Consider the following 18,774-nt stretch of genomic DNA (forward strand, 5'->3'; position numbering starts at 1 on the left):
TCTGTCGAGTTCACCTTTGCCCAAATCCATGGATCCACTAATGCGAGGGATGTGCTTGAACTTGTTACTCGTCCCCTACGGCGTAATAATAATCCGGGGCGTCTGGGTTGGAGTAACCTGTCGAAGCAGATGGTAACAAATCACTAAATTATAGAATTATTGGGTGACGGGAAGTGACCATTGAGGGAAATGCATAGAGACGTCTCCAAATTCTTAATCATGGGATTCTGTCTCCTCATGATTAAGAAATCCATCGACTCCTTTCCGAAGGAGTTGCTGTGCTAGCTACGGGAGTGGTACGGAGAGGTTGCCGGCACTCTACGGGAAAAAAAAAAAACTGAAAAATATGGGAAGGAAATAATTATGAACGTAGAAAGCGTTCAAATGTCGTTGTATCTACTGCAGGTTTCGCTGCTTACTCGGGTGAAGGTGGCAGGTCCACCTATAATATTCGGACTATATTATGGATTACTAACAACATTACCCGTTGGACCCTCCCAAATACTATCCATAAGAGCTTTTCTTTTGGGAGGGAATCTTAGTGGTACCGTCGCTTTGAGTGGTTTGATGATGGGATAGCTACTAATATTTCTGTCAATATTCTGTTCACCTCTATATGCATTGATAGTGAAACCACATGTTGTAACTGTCCCAATAGTACCATACATGTTATTTTACTGGTTCCGAACCAAGGATTTACCGGATTATCGAACTCTACGTCCGACCAATTCACTCAGTGACTTTCGAATCGGTAATATATTCTTGGATAGTTTCATTTTCCAGATTTTAAATCCAATTCTTTTACCAAGTCCCGTATTGGCGAGACCAATTCACCTATTTATTTTTCGATATAGCAACAACATAACATTTCTGATTAGTAGTTTCGTGGGTTGGTCACTCGGTCATATGTCATTCAGCTACTTGTCCAGATTACTTCTGGTTCGCGTAGAATATGATTCACCCATACTCTACCTGCTGATGAAACGCGTCATTTACAAAACTTTTAGTATTGTTGTTCTCATTAATGTACTGGTTTATTTGGGTAAGGCTCCAGTACCTCTCTTCACCAAGAATTTTGAAGACGAACTTGTCTTGCTCGATAACAATCTCCGGGAGTTGTCAGATTCGATGCTATGGATTTTCAAGTCGTGGCCCACGTCCTTGTTCGACCCATACAAACCAAATCGTCCTTTACGATATATAGAGAATAGCCGATTCGGCGGCGATAGCTTAGTGAAGAAGCAAGTATCAAATCACTTTTTCAGCAAATGTTTGACTAGTGGAAAACAGCGGTTGGCTCTCACGGCGTTACCCAGTTTGTCGATCTTTGGAGACCAGTTAGGAACCTCGTTAGAGGATTCGGATATGCCACTTCCAGCTCATCATCTGCATGAAGACTGGATTTTGAACCAATTCAGGAAAAACAAGGATTTGAATAATGAGTTAAAGGACCGAATTCGATTCCTAGACACCGAGCCTATCTTCTGGAAAGCGATGGAAAGAAGGACCGGATTGGCTGATAACGGAGGTGAATTACCTAAGATTTATGATCCATTTTTGAATAATTCATGTCGTGCTAGGATTCCAAACTCGGATTCATTCTGGATACTGTCTGATTCATTGGCATCGCAAGCGGTTGACAACAACGAGTATGCCAATGAATTGAATTCCGGTAATAAGATTCGGGATTGGGTGTCTATCAGGTATAAAGAGTTGAGAAGCAATGAGATTCCTCTTCCCCGGGAAGCATTACCTAAAAATGCTTTGCAAATATTTATTTTCATGTTCGAAACACCGGATGATGCCGTGATTGAAGATGTTGTGGGAGAAACAAACTATTCAGTTTCGAAGGGTGATTCCACCCCCGTAACTTGGGATCAAGTCTTCAAATTTTCTTCATCTCCGACAGAGTTAGCTTTATTCTTCACCTATCTCAGAGATGATTGTGGTGCCTTCGATTGGATCCGCTTGCTAGACGTACCTCTAATTGGTGGGGAAAGACTTGACTCTTCAAAACAAAAAATACGTTCGATCCTCGAGATTGAGGAACTGTCGGAGGAATTGGCCCGCAATACTCACTTAATATATGATAATAGGTTCGATGTCGCGGGTGGGTCAACTGATATTCGTAACAGAAAGTTAAAAAATTTAGCAATCAGCGTCGGGAAGACGCGGCTGAAAACACGCAGACTGGTCAAACGTTTTGCAAAAAGCTCTGATTTTCGTCGGAAACCTATAAAAGGCTCTATGCGCTCCAGAAGACGTAAGACACTGGTTTGGGAAGTATTTCAAGATAAGGCACATTCACCTCTCTTCTTTAGATTAATGGAACTACCCACTCCGTTTCGATTTCCTGCCGGAGAATTAACTGGTGTAGATTTTGAGGAATCGGCCGGTGACGCGAGGAGAGAAACTAGTACCCAACCCGAACAGGAACTAATATCTCTTTCATCCTCGAGAGAGGGGGAGCGAGCGAAATCCGACCGCCCAGCTATAGCAGCTAGGTTCGATGTGAGTTCCATCCACACGGGGCGGGGTTTATTATTGGTTATGCAATCGACTCTTCGGAAATATGTGAAACTGCCTGTATTGATAACACTCAAGAATTTCGGTCGTATTTTATTTTTTCAAGCTCCCGAATGGGATGAGGATTGGAGTGAGTGGCGCAAAGAATCCCACATCAAATGCACCTACGACGGCGAGGGATTCTCACACACTCGTTTACCCGGTCGTTGGTTGAAGGAGGGTCTTCAGATAAAGATTTTGTATCCTTTCCGGTTGAAGCCTTGGCGTACTCGCGGGAGGAGGCGCCCAACCATTTTGGAAAATGATATGAATCCCAGGTATCTCAAGACTCGGGAATCGGGGAGAAAAAATAGATTGAGGCGAGGAAAATCTCCATCTAGCTATTTAACAGCTTGGGGATTCCAAACAGATGTACCTTTTGGAACTATTAAGAAAGATCCCTCCTTCTGGAAACCTATCCGGAAGAAATTGATGAGAATTTTGAGACGTAGTCTCGCATTGCGGACTAGGCAAATGCGTCGTCTCTACTCCAAATTGGGTGTATCCGCAAGGTTTCCATTGGGGAAATTGAATTTCCTTCGTAAAATTGAAGGGATTTGGGAGAATTGGAGTGGAACCGATTTTGTTGGGGGAGATATTCCAAATGATACAGGGACCGGGTGGAAAGAGGGGCCGTCACACGGTGAACCAGGTACTGGTGGAATAGATGAAACATCAATTCCCATTGATAATAAATCCCGATACTTTGCGGGTACCGATGATGAACCAGTAAAAGATACCGTTGGTGGATCCAAATCCGAACCCGAATCAGACATGCATGCATTCAGAAATCTGTTAACCGAAGGGGTTGGCGGGGGTGGGCGTAGCACCAAATCACTCCGTTTTAGTAAACCGGGAATAGATGACAGACTAATTAATACAAATCTGACTAGTTCTTTGAGATTCCAAACGAAATTAGTCAATATTCAGGGAATTTATTTGAGATCCCGCATATCGGTCGCAGAATTGTTTGAGAAGTATCTTCTACTAGTAGCGGGATTATTTCGAAGAGTCAATAGAGCTTTTGCTCATTATCTCGACAATTTTGCTAGATTTCGGGTGCAACTGGTGAAAGTGACGAATCAAGTTGGTGGGGTTCATGGGGATGCAAACCACCCAATTCTAGCTATTTCCGGAATTAGGGAGGGAATACCGCGAGTTATCGATAATCAATCTATAGGATTACCGTCTCAGGCGCACATTCACGACATTCTGTGGCATGTAAGCATGAAAAACAACCTGGATTTGGATTCTTTGATGGAAATTGCGGAAGATAGCAAGGATGCGGGGTATCTCGATAACCGGAAGGGATGTAAGGATAATGAGAATCTGGATGATGCTTCGGAAGATTGGAATTATCCGCGCGGTGATCATGGTTGTTATCCGAAAGGGGGAGGGGAAACCCCAGAATTTTTTGATGGCGGTAAACATGACGGGGGAAAGAGCGATTCCGTGGGATGTCCCGATGACAGAACTGGCGGGATTGTACGTGGGTATGGTATCGATGAACATATTAATAATTTTGCTACGATGCGGGGACTTTCCAAACAACTTTGGGAATTGAATGCAAATGATTTGGGGAGTTTGTTAGGCTGTCCCGACAAGTACAACCTGTCATTGGAGTTATGGCAAAAAATTGCACCGAAGAGATGGAGATCGGACATCGAAAATTTATATGGATTCAGAAGCATCGGGGGAAGTTTTCTCGCCGAGCATGAATATGTATTTCGTGATAGACAAAACGATTATTCCATATATACTGAAACCCCTTTCCTCAGAGATCGAGTGAGAAATATCAATAAACGTCGTAAATACAGTTATTTGTTACATAGTTTTATTGATTCCTCACGAGATGTAGATATACAAAAATTTCCGGCGGGGTGGAATGCGGCGATAAGGGAAACTCGTTTAGGGAATCGTATCAGAGAACTTATTGCAGGGAAGGGAATTTCTCATCCACGAATACTTGATCCGGAACGTGAGTTGAATCCGAAATCCGATTTGGTGTTGTGGGTAATTCCGGATCCCGCGGAAGCAAAGGATGTATACGAAACAAGATCGAAATTTGTACCTGGGACTTCTATTTTGTGGGAGAGGGTTCCCGCTACCCCAAATGAAAGATTTCAGAGATTAGGCACGGATTACGGGTTACAGGAAGAAGAGATTGATTCGGATGAAATACTTCTAAGAGAGAGGGGGAGTCACTATTATATTTTTCAATGGAAATGGGAATCCGAAGCATTAGAAAGAGAATTATAAAGACTGAGGGATTTGATATCTCTCATCAACGTATTAGAAAATGAGCAGGATCTTACTTCCTTCTGTGTCAATATGGGTATAGATTGCGATTTGTTGAATCTTTTTCTCAACGAAGAGAAACGCGAGATTCTAGATGATTTGTTTGTTATTTCAGCCCATCGTTTACCGCGAATATTCGATGATTAGATTCTCATGTATAAAATGGTTAGTATCCCACTGAAATTTCGAAACAGATTCAAAAGAAGATTGAATAGAAATATATTTGGCGGGTGCATGCTGCGTTTGTCACTCATCAATGGGGAGAGGAATAGGAATCGCTCCTATCTCCATAACATCGAAGATCTCCTGCTTCCGAGACATCGTCGCAAATCGCGATTTCTCAGATCCCTATTGATTTTGAGCTCCGTGAAATCCGAAAGGGACCCTTTGGGCTACCCTTCTGGAGTGGAATGGATGAACAAGAGTGAAGAGTCTAGCGACCTGAGTGGGACTCAGAAAATCAAACGTTTCCTTTGGCCCAGTTATCGCTTAGAAGAATTAGCTTGTATGAACAGATTCCGCTTCGACACAAATAATGGAAGTCGATTTGCCACGCCCAGAATACGCATGTATCCCATTATTTGAGACGGGGGGGAGAATACGTAGATTCGACAATTTGCTCGACTAATATTACTAACATCTTGGTAATCTCAATCAAGTGTGTGATAGAAGGAGGGGCAGATACCTACCTTACTTATCAGATGCGGAGCTGTAACTACTCGTTGGTGGGAAACAAATTCCCACCGATAACCGAATCTATTGAGTGACGATTTCCCCGATTATAGGAGTATTCATCTCCCTCGCTCGGACCAATACTACCCGAATTAGTAGGCAAATCCTATACAATGAATTCGATAAACAATTATTATTACTACTATTACGGATAAGGCTATATCTACCAATTCGACGTTGATTTGTGAGAAAGGGGATACAGGGTCTGCTGAGTCTCAAATATGCTACTTGACCGATCAAGTCTCGAAACTCACTTCTCATTTGAAATCACATTCCAAGGATTACTCCTCTCAGAGGGGTTTGTGGAAATTATTGGGAAGACGCAAGCGTCTCTTAATTCATTCATCCAAAAAGGATCCGACTTTATACGATAACATAATAAGCAACTTGGGTATTCGGAGATTGAAGAGACGCCGATTCCAATTTATAGAAATCCAGTTCTACCGAAGCTAGGGTCTGCAAAAATTACCAGGAACATAATTCATGGGTATACCTCCTACGAAAGTGGATCCAGTTATAGTGAGTATGGGTCCCCACCACCCGTCGATGCACGGTGTCCTTCGACTTATTGTTACTCCAGACGGTGAAAATGTCGTTGGTTGTGAACCAATACTTGGCTATTTACATAGAGGGATGGAAAAAATTGCTGAAAACCGGACGATTCTGCAGTATCTTCCCCACGTGACGAGATGGGATTATTTAGCCACCATGTTTACCGAGGCAATAACAGTGAATGCGCCGGAGAAGTTGGCAAATATTCAAATACCGAGAAGAGCTAGTTACATACGAGTTATTATGCTCGAGCTAAGTCGAATAGCTCCCCACCCGTCATGGCTCGGACCTTTTCTGGCGGATGTCGGTGCACAAACCCCTTTTTTCTACACATTTCGAGAAAGGGAAATGATTTATGATTTACTTGAGTCTGCTACGGGTATGTGAATGACGCATAATTATTTCCGCGTCGGGGGAGTAGCGGTAGATTCACCATATGGGTGGCTAGATAAATGTTTGGATTCCTGCCACTATTGCCTCTCAAAAGTCGATGAATATGAACGACTTATCACAAATAATCCTATATTTCTGAAACGAGTGGAGGGGATAGGTGTCACTGGTAGGGAAGAAGCTATAGATCGGGGCTTATCCGGACCCATGTTGCGAGCCTCGGGGATTCAATGGGATCTTCGCAAGGTGGATCACTACGAATGTTATGACGAATCGGATTGGCGGATCCAATGGCAAACAGGAGGAGATTCATTGGCCCGTTATTTGGTACGAATCGGCGAGATGAGAGAATCCATAAGAATAATTCAACAGGCCTCGAGACTCCTTCCGGGAGGTCCATATGAAAATTTGGAATCTCGACGCCTTAGTCAGCAACGAAAGGAAATGGGATGGAATGATTTTGACTATCAATTTGTCGGTAAGAAATCCTCTCCCACTTTCAAATTACCTGAGCAGGAGCATTACGTAAGGGTGGAAGCTCCCAAAGGGGAATTAGGGATATTTCTGATTGGAGATGATAGTGTTTCTCCCCGGAGACGGAAGATTCGTCCGCCTGGCTTCATAAATCTGCAAATTCTCTCTCAATTGGTAGAAGGAATGAAACTAGCCGATATTACGACAATATTAGGTAGTATAGATATCATCATGGGGGAGGTTGATCGCCGAAACGGCAATTGGTACAAAAAATTTCGAGGAACGCGTGATTGACTTATTTCACAAATTGGGAGTTTCGAGAGATTCTTCCGAATTGATTTGGATTCTGATTTCCATTCCCACCCTTATCGTAGGAATTACAGTAGGAGTATTAGTTATCGTACGGCTCGAGTGAAAGGTATCTGCGGGGGTACAACAGCGTATCGGACCTGAATATGCAGGTCCTTTGGGAATTATCCAATCCCTGGCCGATGGAGTCAAGCTCCTACTGAAGGAAGATATTGTTCCAGCCAGGGGCGATACTTGGCTATTCAATATTGGACCAGCTGTGGTAGTCATACCAGTCTTTATAAGCCACTTGGTGATACCCTTCGGGCAGCACATTATTCTAGCTGATCTGAGTATAGGTGCTTTCTCTTGGATCGCCATCTCAAGTATCGTTCCCCTAGGGCTACTTATGGCAGGATATGGTTCAAATAATAAATATTCCCCTCCAGGTGGTCTTAGAGCTGCTGCTCAATCAATTAGTTACGAAATACCCCCAGCCCCATGTGTACTATCCATATCCCCACGTGCGACTCGCTGAATAAGATTGATGGGAAGAGGGTTATTCCGATATAGAGATTCGGAATGAAGAATCTTTCACTGATTTGACAGAACAACTGGATAGTCATCTGGGTGAGATCGAACAGCGTCTTGCAGCGAGTGAATCGAGTCCCATCCCCCATGTACGGGAGTGAAAGCATGTCCGAGCAGTAAACACTGTTTGCCCCCAGGTACGGGATAGATTTACAGGGCCTGAAGCGGGGACAAGAAGGGACTGAACCTCTTTTCCGGGATTGAGCGGGAGTGGATGGTCAGGAACACTAATATACACAAGAGATTTGTGAGAAGGGTGGAGAAAAAAGTTGCATAATAAAATCTCTTTTCTCTTTAATTGGATAAAGACTTAGCCTCGGTAGGGATGACTAGGTAGTACATCTTGAAAATCCCAATCCCGAGTATATTCCTATCTACTTAGATTATGACTATCCGGAACGAAGTAATCCTTTCAACGGTTTGATTTTTCTGCCCCTGGCGGAAAAAATTATTGATATATGCGAGTATCTCCTTTACGTAGTAGTCTCAAGAGGATTGGGATCATAGGAATCCTCAGGCTAATCCTCTTCTCGGCTGAAATAAAGATAGGTAGGGATCCATCTATGTGGAGATATAAAAGAAGTATCGGTAAATCCCATTCCACCGAGAAACGGTGGAAGATTCCGAATTATATCAAAAAATAACTGAAAAGGTTGAGATGGATTCAGAAGCTATCACTCCCTGTAGCAAACAGAATCCCATTGGTTGAGATTGGGACGCTCCTCAGGGGGGTGTCGCGCAAAGGAAGTGATTAACTACCAATCCCCCTCTCGGGTGACTTATGGGGAGCCGTATGAAATCCCAATTTCATGTACGGTTTCGAATCAGAGGTGGTAATAGCAATTGTACCGTCGACTATAATTATCTGATAGCTTAAGTACGGTTGACATAGTTGAAACACAATCTAAGTATGGTTTTCTGGGATGGAATCTGCGGCGTCAACCTATAGGCTTTATAGCTTTCTTCATATCCCCATCGGCAGAATGTGAAAGGTTGCCATTTGATCTACCAGAGGCGGAGGAGGAACTGGTAGCGGGTTATCAAACCGAATATTCAGGTATAAAATCTGGTTCATTCTATGTTGGTTCTTACCCAAATTCATTGGTTTCCTCGTCGTTTGTAACAGTCCTTTATCCGGGTGGATGGGATTCACCAATTCCATTTCTTCAAGAATTAGGGCAAATTTTTCCCTTTCGGACTCTCAGCAGTGAATCCTTTGATGTATTCGATGCAGTAACAGGTGTCATTACCACATCAGCCAAGTCTTATCTATTCCTATTCATTTCTATCGCAACGAGATGGACATTACCTAGAGTCAGAATAGACCAATTACTAGATCTCGGCTGGAAATCTCTTCTGCCCGTTGCTCCGGGAAATCCGTTGCTGACAGCTTCGTTTCGACTACCATCTCTAAAATGAGATATTCCCCTCATAGTTTACATCAATGTCACCCCGATTTTAATCTATCCAATCTCTAGAAACTAAGGAACTCCCCCAGGATTATCTATCACATGTTTCCCACGGTAACTGGATTCCAGGATTATAGTCAACGAGCAATACGAGCTGCGAGGTATACTGGTCAAGGTTTTGCGGTTACTCTAGACCATCTGAATCGTTTACCTGTGACTATCCAATACCCCTACGAGAAACTTATATCATCCGAACGATTCCGTGGACGAATTCATTTTGAATTTGACAAATGCATTGCTTGTGAGGTACGTGTCCGAGTATGTCTGATTAACCTGCCTGTCGTCGACCGGAGATTGATAAGAAGCATCAGAAAAAAACGATTAAGAAGTTATAGCATTGATTTCGGAGTTCGTATCTTCTGTGGGAATTGTGTCGAATACCGCCTAACAAATTGCTTGTCAATGACTGAGGAGTATGAACCCTCGACTTATGATCGTCACGAATCAAATTATGATCAAATGGCTCCGGGACGTTTGCCCCTCTCTGTCTCCCAGGATTCCGCAATTCAAGTAGTTCCAACTCTGAGTTATTCATCTGGGGGAGTCACGAAAGGAGATCCCAATAATCGAACTGTCACTCGTGGTGTCAATTGAATCTCCGTCTGAAGTTTGGAAGATAGACCGACTCCCTGGTTAGAAAAAATAGTAAGTCGGAGATGATTCAATATCGAGATATCTCTGCTATGCAGAGATATCCCTCCTTCAATTATTTCTACCAATAGGGGGGGGTGTGTCTACATAAGTAGGTCACACACATACACGTCGTTATTGAATAGTAATATAGTGAGATGGGAGAATCAAAATAACTGGGCATAATGAATCTACCTGAATCAATTTATGAATCTGTCTTGATACTAATCGAATTAGGTATTCTACTGGGAAGTGTAGGAGTGGTATTATCTGCTAATATAGTTTATTCCGCCTCTTCATCGGGACTGGTGTTTATCTGTATATCTCTCCCATATCTCGTACCGAATGCCGATTCTGTAGCTGCCGCACAATCGCCTATCTATGTAGGAGCTATAAATGTTTCGATCGTGTCTGCCGTAACGGTTATTGACGAACCAGTAGATTCCAATTCAACCATTTCCTGGAATATGGGAGATACTATTGCCTTAGGAGCTTGTACGGGTCTATCTATCTTATCAACCACTACAATTCGAGATACGAAATGGTCTGATATAAATCCAATCGACCCATCGAGGGATGTTGTGGGGGGAGTCTCAAAAAACAACATCCAGCGAATTGGATACCAATTGTTAACACAATTTCTGGTTCCATTCGAACTCCTTTCTATCCTCCTCCTAGTGGCTTCAGTAGGGGCGATTACAATGGCTCGTGGTGAAGGAATAACCAGACCCGACGAAGAACCTGCTTCGTCGTCTGGAGATGACTCCCCATCTTTCTAATTAATTACAACTTCTCGTAAACTCATCTCGTAGGTTAACCAATTAAGTTTCCGGGGGGTTAATACATCATGCTCGAACATGGACTGATTCTAGGTGCTTATCCCTATCGCGTTGGCTTTTCCGGATCAATCACGAGTCGAAACATGATTAGGGCACTGATGTGTCTTGAGCTGATTCTGAATGCCATTAATATAAATCTCGTAGCATTCTCCAATTTCTTTGACAATGAACAAATGAAGGGGGAAATCTTTTCAATATCCGTAATAGCCGTTGCAGCTGCCGAAGCTGCTATTGGGTTATCCATTGCTTCGGTCATCCAGCGTAATAGAAGATCGACTCGTATCGATCAATTTGATTTGTTAAAATGGTAATTGATTCGTCGATGACGCTATTTATTTGGGCGAATCGCTATTCAATGCAGGTGTATCACATCCAGCTGGTAATGCTGTCGTTTTCCCCCTAACAATTGCATTTCATTCCGAAAAATTATGTCATACCTATCTGAATCCCTACCTATCCCGTTCCTTAAAATTGTCTTGTACCGTCCCTCCCCATATTGCAGAACCCATTCATTTCACGAGGATGATGGGAGAGTTCCACCCACGGAGTGTCTATGTAGGTAGATGCGGAAAAACCAAATCAATACAAATCTTAGATTTGATTGAATGGAAAATAAGGGGTAGGGGGCAGGGGGGAGGGTAGGTACACCTCAACAACCCCAACAGGAGAATATCTTTGACACGTCAATCCAATAGGAGTGAACAAATTCGACGGCACATTCAGTAAAGATCTATGACACATGTATTGGTTGCACCTAATGCGTAAGAGCCTGTCTGACAGATGCATTGGAAACGATCCCCCGGGATGGGTGTAAAGCCAATCAAATTGCTTCTGCTCCTAGAACAGAAGACTGTGTAGGTTGTAAGAGACGTGAATCCGCTTGTCCAACAGATTCCTCGAGTGTACGCGTCTATCCGGGAGCTGAGACGACTCGTAGTATGGGTCTAGCTTATTGATTCATCGGTCAAGAAAGAGATTCAAGAATCGAATCGTTTTCTTTCCAACTCATACTCAAAGATTCATACTCAATTCTATTGAGTATGAGTTGGGGTATTAAGATTCCCCCCCCCCTCCCCCCCGCTAAAATATTTTTCCATCCACGATGAGTAACGTACCCTGGTTAACCACAATTGTTCTTTTTCCGATTCTGGCGGGTTCGCTATTTCCAATGCTTCCCTCCAATGGGAATAAGATCGTTCGGTGGTATACCCCAGGCATTTGTATATCGGAATTTCTACTAATCATTTATATCTTTCATTGTCACTTCCATATCGATGATCAATGCATTCAATTGGTGGAGGATTCTAGTTGGATAAATTCAATCAATTCCCATCGGAGTTCAGGTATTGATGGACTCTCCATGGGTCTCATTCTACTGACAGGATTTGTCACTACTTCGGCAACCTCAGCAGCTTGGCTAGTTACGCGGAATACACGTCTATTCTATTTCTTGATGTTGGCCATGTATAGCGGCCAAATAGGACTGTTTGCTTCTCGAGACATTTCGCTTTCCTCTCCTATGTGGGAGTTGGAATTAATCCCAATCTACCTACTTTTATGTATGTGGGGTGGGAAGAGACGTCTATACTCAGCCACGAAGTCTATTCTATACACAGCTGGTGGTTCTATCTTTCTCCTAATAGGAGCCCTAACTATGGGTTTCTACGGGACCCAGGAACCCTCCTTCAATATCCGAGATTTGGCAAGCAGATCACATCCTATATCACTAGAAGTGCTTTCTTATCTAGGATTCTTCGTGGCGTATGCCGTGAAACTGCCAATATTCCCTTTTCATACTTGGTTGCCAGACACTCATGGGGAAGCACATTACAGCACATGTATGTTGCTGGCTGGGGTATTACTAAAAATGGGAGGGTATGGATTGATTCGAATTAATATGGAATTATTACCTCATGCTCATTCCATACCTGCTTCGTGGTTGGTGCTATTCGGATCAGTCCAAATTGTTTATGCATCCCTGATTCCGCCGGGTCAGCGTAACCTTAAGAGGAGAATAGCGTATTCATCAATTTCCCATATGGGTTTTGTAACAATTGGAATTGGATCCGTGACAGATACGGGTCTTAATGGAGCTGTGTTACAAATGATTTCCCATGGGTTAATAGGTGCCGCTCTATTTTACCTTGCAGGGACTTGTTACGATAGGACACGTACCCTTTATCTCGATCAATTAGGGGGGATGGCTACCCCAATGCCCAGGATATTTACTATGTTTAGTATCTTCTCAATGGCATCCCTTGCATTACCCGGGATGAGTGGGTTTGTATCGGAATTGATGGTATTTCCAGGAATAGTGACTAATCAGCATTATTCATCTATATCTAAGTTATCGGTTGTAGTAGTCGAAGCGATTGGTACAGTATTAACTCCCATTTATTTGTTATCTATGTTACGTCGAATATTCTACGGATACAGAATATCCAACTATTCGGATCCATATTCAGTTGATTCCGGACCGCGGGAAATATTCATATCGATTTGTCTCTCTTTACCAATCCTCGGTATCGGTCTGTATCCAGACATGGTTGCATCTCTACGGAATCACAAAATACTATCTATCCTGGTTCCGTACTCTTTTATGGGATAGTAGAGGGGCAATAAAACGCAGTATCGTTTGGATCGGTAGTCGAACATATCTATTCAATGAGGATTACTCTTGGAAGCGGTTCTGGTATTAATTCCTATAAGGGAAGGCAGTGGGAATCCATGCCGCTGGCGACGTAATTGCATGAATGTCTGGGTGAGGAATCCACAGCGCGATTCCTCATGCAGACTCTGATTCAAATCACGAATTGATTACATGTAACACTTCAAGCATCTGACGAGGTAACATTTTTTGTTATCTCTCCCCCCGATCGAATTAGCGGTCTTCTACCTAATTATTAAGTAAGCCACCCGTGATTATGTAAACCGATTCCTGGTGGATTAACCCCTGAGAAACAAATCCAAGCAATGAAGAATCCTGTAGATGCTACAATAGCAGGCCCTTCCCCCTGCCAACCACTAGTTATTCTGGTATGGAGATGAATAGCATATATCAGCCGAGTCACTAATGCCCAGGTTTCCTTAGGGTCCCGGCTCCAGTAGGATCCCCACGCTTCATTAGCCCACACTGCTCCAGAGAGAATACCAACAGTCAGTAGAGGAAACCCTAAGCTGATGATTCGATAACTCCATCGGTCCAATTGGTGGATCAATCGGCACCTACGTGAATTCAAGGATAGTCGATGAAAACTGTTTCTCGGATTACTTCCTGCCTGCTCGTAGCAGTGTATATCCACTCCCGGAGAGGGGGTCCAGGTAGGAAATTCTTGATTTGGACCGGGGATAGAAAATTGTTCTGCGTCATAGGTGGCAATCGGTGGAGATGTTGCTGATGGAGATCCACATAACGAAGTCACATGGCTTAGTGGCATCATACTTACATGCGTCATTAACCGATGAGGTTGCAGAGCAGGTACTAGCGGTGTGGATTGTTGCATTTCCTCAGGAAGACCCAGAGTTGCGAATCCATGGGTCGACATGGCACCTGGTGCCGTGACTGCACCTGACCATTCGTTCCGACTCCTAATTCTCATAATTACATGCATTGGGGAGAAGCTCCGTGAAAGAAACATAGATGATTCATGTAGATTGCTCGGTGGTAGATGTTTGGGTTGAATCCGACGAATCGTCGTAAATCCCGTTATACAGATGAAAGCAATTGTCATACCTCCAACGCTCAAACTAATGAGTCTCTTGAGCTTGCGAGCCAGCCCCATCCGGTGAAACAGAGTGACGGAAAGAAGCGTAAGAAAAGAAATGTGAGCGAATATGTGCTCTATATCGGTGTGAATCGTAATGAGGAGAATCCAGTGAATTAGTGAGATTTTGGAGAGTATGTACCACCCACCCATTATTCCCAGGAGATTTCGGGTTTACCCCTTAAACGTCGAAACGGGGAGAATTCCCTATTCCTACTGCTTTTCCCAGTGGTTGTATCAGACACAGCCCTCGCCTGCAGGTTGAAATTAAATGCCGCTACTCGGATTCGAACCGAGATGCTCTAGCACTGCTTCCTAAGAGCAGCGTGTCTACCAATTTCACCATAGCGGCTCGCTACTCGTTATACTTATCGTAATTAATGATATCACATCTTCGGGTGAATCGTCAATCTTCCTGGGGGAGAGTACACACGCACAACAAGGGACCTTCCCTGTCTATAGTTGATTAGGTATACGGCGCTATACTTGTATAGGAATAACGGGATATGGCGTAGCTCGGTAGCGTGCCATCTTGGGGTGATGGAGGTCGCAGGTTCAAATCCTGCTATTCCGAATAAACGAGGTCGGAACATATTTTAAACGGAATAGAAGACGTTCCCGTTCCGGGAACGCAGATTTATCTCCCGATTCTCTTTGGGTGTTATCGACCCATACCCATTCGTAGTAGGGATAGAGATAAATCGATGATCGTGATCGAGACCCTTGTATCATAGGAAGGAAGAGAGGGATTGGGCTCCTTCTTCATGCACGTAACCCCCCCCCCCTCGTGGTTATTACCAACATTCATTGATACAACTCTGTTAGTATTTGGATTTTATTTACCGCACGGTACCGTCACGCAATAATATCAACATGTACCCGTACTACTTACTAGGGATCCAAATTCATCAATAAGTTCCCTGACAATCACTTATCTCGTCTTCCCCGTTCCAACAAACAAATAGTTCACTATCTATTCCGACCGACCCCACGTCCTATTGATACGGCAATTCCTGTTACAACCGGGGAGTACTACTGACCAGTTTCAGAAATTTTTTCATTTGTCACATAGTAAAAACTTCTCGACCGTCCAGTCAAAATGGATTTAGCTGGAGAAAAAGCTTTCGATGCTACTTCATTAGTTTGGGTCTTCCAAATATGATTGCGAATCTTCCTCCGCGACCTAGAAGTACGTTTTTTTGGAACTGCCATAATGAAATCTATCTATTCGGTTTTATCATCGAAATGAATGCGACGAGTATGTTGACGTACGAGTAGAATCAATATAATGAGGGAGGGGGTGATTGCGTAGAATCATTAGAAGGGGAACAACTGGGGGAACTGGGTTTCCATTCTATGCAAAAGAATCCCAGCAAGAATCATTGACTTCTTTATGATAACAATTTGCTAACCAACCAACTCCTTTCCATTTAAGCAAATGGGATCTACTACAGATCGAACCAAATCCTGTCTGTATCCCGATTTCCTTCGCGTCTTCTTCTTAGAATGGATCTTCCGTATCACTTTCTTCCTCTCGAAACAGGGATGCAAGACGCGCCCCCTAGCAGTTGCGTTACTCAGCCGGGGATGTCCGAGATCAATTTTGGATCCGTGACAAACCAATGAAACTCGATATATCGACATTACCGTATTGGACTCTGATGCGTTGTGCCCAAGCAGAGCGAAGTGACGAACATCATAGAATCTCCCCGGTTCTACTCGGAGTTGTTTTCCTCCAGTATCAATTGCTGCATGTCTATCCGTAATAGTCTTGTCGTGTGAAAAATAACCCAAAACAACTCAATCGGTTTGGGGTCAAAAAATGGAACCTAGATAAGTATCTCCGACACATTTGATTCCTGTCAAGTCTCGACGCCGGGCTCGCACCAGAACGAGAAACAAATGGATTATTCGGTTTGATACGCGTGATCTCACCTGTCCATATATATTCCATTCTTCGACGCTCCATATATCTGACAACTATTGACAGAAAGAGTTCCAACCCGGGTTAAATATGTTTATGGAATTATCTTATGAATGTGCTTGGATTGTCCCCTCACGCCCATTCGTAACCTCTGGTTTGATCGGATTGGCATCGTTTCTTTTTCCAAAAGCCACTAAGAGCCTTCGTCGTATACGTGCTATGCTCAGTGTTCTTTCATTAGCCGCAGCTATGTCCGTCTCTATCGCAACATTCTGGCAACAAGTTACTGGTCGCTCCACTTTTGAATACTCATGGTCATGGATTCCCAACGACGATATTTCTCCAAAGATAGGATTTTCAGTTGATTCACTTACTTCCATTACGTCGATATCAGTCACCACCATAGGTGTCTTGGTTATGATTTACAGTGATAGTCATATGCGTCACGACTAGGGATACGTAAGGTTTCCCGTCTATTTAAGTTTCTCCACTGCCTCCACGTCAGGATTAGTGTTCAGTCCCAATCCAATACAGATTCATGTTTTTCGGGAATTAGTAGGGATGTGCTCTTACTCGCCGATAGGTTTTTGGTTCGCACGACCAAGTGCTGCTAATGCCTGCCAAAAAGCTTTTGCAACTAATCGTACAGGAGATTTCGGATTATTATTGGGTATATTAGGTACGTATTGGATAACTGGTAGTTTCGAGATCCGCGAATCGTGTGATTGATTTAGTGAGTTGATTGATAACAACAGCGCCGGCTCCTCCCTTGCCAATACATGTGCTCCTCTACCATTTTTGGGTCCGGTATCTAAATCTGCACAATCCCCACTCCACGTATGGTTGCCCGATGCAACGGAAGGACCCACACCTATTTCGGCTCTTATACACGCCGCTACTATGGTAGCTGCGGGAATTTTTTTTGTAGCTCGAATGCTTGAATTGTTTGAAACCTTACCTCTAAGCATGAATGTTATCTCCTGGATAGGCGGAATAACGGCTCTACTGGGAGCGACGATAGCTCTTGCCCAGAAGGATATCAAGAAAGGTTTAGCTTATTCTACTATGTCTCAATTGGGCTACATGATGCTGGCTCTAGGTCTCGGTGCTTATAAACCTTCGTTGTTTCACCTCATTACACATGCCCATCCCAAAGCTTTGCTATTTCCCGGATCCGGTTCAGTAATTCATTCGATGGAAAGGGTTGTCGGATACTCTCCCAATAGAAGTCAAAATATGTCTCCCACGGGTGGTTCGCGAAAATATATGCCAATTACTGGAATCACTTTTCTTTCAGGTACTCTCTCTCTCTGTGGTATACCACCTCTAGCTCGTTTCCGGTCCAAAGATGAAATTATTGCAAAGAGTTGGCTACGTTCCTTTCCCCCCGGATGTATAGCCTCATTCACAGCAGTTCCAACTGCTTTCTACATGTTCCGCATCTATCTCCTCACGTTTGAGGGGAATCTACGCGCCGGTGGCGGTACCAATTCATCCCATTCCTCTATGAATAGTGTCATTCGGAGTAACACCAAAACGATAGCAACGAGTGGAGATGGGTATGATGTTCCTCCACCCCCGCGAGACGAAGGAGTCGATTCAGCAGGAGGTTATGACGGGGAAGATTCAGTCGATAGAAAAGTTTCTGCAGAGTCCAATATTCGTTCTGAGTCTCTATATCCTAAGGAATCAGACGTTTCGATGGTATTGCCTTCAGTAGTACTGTCGATACCAACTTCGTTGGTTGGATCAATAGGAGTCAATCTCGCTGGAGGAGAAACTGGTCCCGATTTGCTATCCGAGTGGTTAACTCCCCTTGCAGGCTTTTCAGAGGACAACAACAATCCCGAAAATTTGGTACAATTGCTAATAGATTCAGCAGGTTCGGTTGGTCTATCACTAGCCGGAATATCTATCTCCTACGTGATTTATGGACCGATATCCTCTCACACACAACCTTGCGGTGATATTGATCCTTTTGCCAAACAATCTATGGGTTCATTTAACCGTCTCATTGGGGACTGGTCACACAACCGGGGTTACATCGATCATTACTACGATATCCTTCTAGTGAGAGGTATTCGATTCCTGGGTGAGTTAACTCTTCTTTTCGACCAATGGGTAATTGACGGAATTATTAATGGCACCGGTATTTTGAGTTCCATAGGTGGAGAAAGCGCAAGATATGGGGAGGGCGGGAGAGTATCTTCTTATTCATTCGGATTGATGATTGGTATTATTCTACTGCTAACTGCCTT

Source organism: Dipteris shenzhenensis, unplaced genomic scaffold (genome assembly GCF_047967505.1).
Source record: "Dipteris shenzhenensis isolate YYH24624 ecotype China unplaced genomic scaffold, Dip_SZ_1.0 scaf0466, whole genome shotgun sequence".
Taxonomy (NCBI): Eukaryota; Viridiplantae; Streptophyta; class Polypodiopsida; order Gleicheniales; family Dipteridaceae; genus Dipteris; species Dipteris shenzhenensis.